Source organism: Dendrobium catenatum, unplaced genomic scaffold, assembly GCF_001605985.2.
Source record: "Dendrobium catenatum unplaced genomic scaffold, ASM160598v2 fragScaff_scaffold_1509, whole genome shotgun sequence".
NCBI lineage: Eukaryota > Viridiplantae > Streptophyta > Magnoliopsida > Asparagales > Orchidaceae > Dendrobium > Dendrobium catenatum.
The window spans coordinates 23,952-27,051 of record NW_021319971.1 but is presented as its reverse complement, the minus strand read 5'-3'; positions in this window follow the sequence as shown (position 1 = coordinate 27,051).

Here is a 3,100-nt window from a genome sequence, read left to right as displayed (position 1 = left end):
GTAGTTTTCAGGTTCTGGGAAAGGGAAGGAAGTCCAGAAATAGATTTCAGAATCTGATCAGTATAGGTATTTGTTTGTACCTTTTGATTTTTGTACAGTCATGGCTTTTCTGTTCTGTCTTTCTTTCTGTTCAAAAGTCATGTACTGTATTTGTAGATGATTATTTTGAGGAAAAGAAAAAGATAGATGTTTTGTCCCGCTGCATTTGGTGATTTATAGTAGCTCTATTGTTTCTGTGTTTTGTGGTTGTTTTGAGTTGAAACAATTTGGAAGATTCAGTTCAGAACCAAATTCCAAAACCAGATCCTGGTCAGTCAGTGTGTTCCGCTTTCCGTGTCGCGACCCGGTGCGAGCGGGATCCGTCCCGGATCGGGTCGGGTCATTACATGATCGGTACAGGTTTGTACAGAATTTCTGGCTGGGAGGTTCATCCCAGGACGAAGTAGGGTTCGTCTGGATGAAATTTGTCCAGAGAGCAAGCCGTCCAAGAATGATTACTGTTCGCGTCTGAATGAAGTTTGTCTAGAATTCAGATTGTCCCGGGACGAGTTTGGATCGTCCCGTACGATCTGCATGGATATATGAGTTTGAGGTCTCTTGAAGAGAGAGAAAAGCCCAAGAGAGAGAAAATCGAAGGAAAAAGGAAGAAAAGTGATTTTTGGGCAACTTCGGTCCATTTTCGTCCGTCCCCGTAGTTGGAAAAGTTGATCGACTCGAGGTAATGCATATTCTTCCTTTCTCAATTTTTAGAAATGTGGATTTTTATGACTTTTCTATTTCAAAGTTTATTTTATTTAGCGAATATCTGGTTTCATTTCACACTGATAAACTTTCTACCGCGTAACTTTTGATATGTTTCTAAGATGATGTTTGTACAAGTTTTGAGTATTTTCTGGAAGATTTTTATCGGATATTTTGAAGTCTGTGGCGTTTTGATTGAATTACGAATTATCAGGATGTTGTAAAATTTTGCTTCAGTATAATGAAAGACTTACAATGTTATTTTGTATTATCTGTGGTAATTTGGTAAGTTTCTGAATCTATGAATTCTGTGTAAATTATGTATACTGCCGTTATGCATCTAACGATTTTTCTAACGTAATCTGATGTTCGGAATTGAATCTTTTGAGGTGCTGTGATATTGGAAGGGAGTTATAAGGGGCCGAAACCCCTTATGATTCCGTTGTCTGAGTCCGGGAAATCTGAAAACAAGTTTTGTTATGAAATTTCTGAATATCTGTTCTGTTCTGGTGCTATAAACACAAAGGGAGACATAAGGGGCCAGAGTCCGTCGCGATTCTGTCAGTGTCAGGGAAGGGAGGCATAAGGGGCCAGAATCCGTAGAGATTCTGTCAGGGTCCGGGAATCTGATATGTGTTATGTGATATGTGATCTGATATTGAAATGTGATTTTATCTGATTTGAAATCTGTTTTGTATGATTCTGTCTTTTCTGTGATTTGAAGATAGTTCTGATTTGAATATTCTGCTATATGAATGAATTCAGTTTTTCTGTTTATCAGCTGTTTGAATTCTGTTCAAGTATCTGAAATATGTATTCTATCTGTTATACGATTTATGTATGATTACCTGAATTTTGTACGGCTATTTGAATAACTGCTTATGATATATTTTCTACTGAGTATTTCTGAATATTTTGATTGGCTAGTGTAGTCTTGCTGAGCTGTTAGCTCATTCTTGTTATCTGCGTGGTTTTCAGGTTATGGGAAAGGGAAGGAAGTCTTGGACTAGCCGTTCTGTGTCTGATCTCAGATTATGTATTTTGTACTTGTGATTTTTGTAGAGTCATGTCTTTTCTATTCAGTTTTATTTTTTGTCTGTAGCTATGCACTGTAGTGTACATGATTATTTTGATGATGAAAGAAGAAAATATAGATGAACTGTTCTATATATTTAGATGTTTATAGTAGCTCTGTGTTTTATGTATTTTCTGTTTGCTGGATATTTGGAAGGAAGTCTGAAGCGAATTCTAAAGCTAGATCATGGATAATTTCATCGCGACCCGACGCGATGGGATTCGTTCCGATCGGGTTGGGTCGTGACACCTCCGACCATTTCTCCCTTTCTACAGTCCCTCCGATCACAATCGCTTGTCGAGTATGATACCTCATATTGTCATCGCCAAACTATGGTCCATCCGACCTCTATCCCCTAACTACAACTCCTTTGACCACTATCGTATGACAACAATCCCTTCAACCTTCATCGCCCATTGACTACAGTCCCCTCGACTTCCTTCACCTAACAACGCTCTCTTCAACCCTAATTGCACGACTATGATCTATTCGACCACTGTCGCATGACAACAGTCTCTCCAACCTTCATTTCTTGCCAACCATGATCCCTCCTACCTTTATCACCCGACTACAGCCCCTCTAGCTTTCGCTACTCGACTATAATCCCTCCAATCTCAATCATCCGATTATGGTCCCTATGATCACCCTCACCCAACTACAATCCCTTAAACTACTATTATCTGACTACAATCCTATCGAACAAATGAAAATACGAATATTCTCTTGAGAACAACCTTTACATTTAATATATCCAACTCCAAACATATAATATGCTTTATACAATGTATATTCACTACATTAAACCAATGCTATCCCCCATGAAAAGGGATAATTTGTAACCAAAAACAAACACAAGTTGAAACATTTTAACCGGGCAAGGCCAATGTTTTTTTTTTTCATTTTATAGAATTTACACATAAAAATTATGGTATTTCTTACAACTCTTGCACTCTGAGTGCTCTCTTATCTTGTCTGTGTTGGATCTTCATATAAAATTAGGACGTTAAACTCATCATCTCTCAATCACCGCAAATGTTCATGCACACAACAAGAAAAATATGAGTAAAAGAAATTTTTTTTATTTGATTTATGGAAACTGAGTTTTAATATCTTATGATAAAGTTTTTATTATTTTTTATGAAAATTGAATACAAAATTGTCGATGGAAGAAAAAAAAAAGGTCTCGCACATTTTCGATGTAATTTCAATTGAAATAAAAATATTCAAAATAATGCAAGTAAAATGAATTTGCATCTTTCAAATTCCCTCAAACCAAGGCAAGTG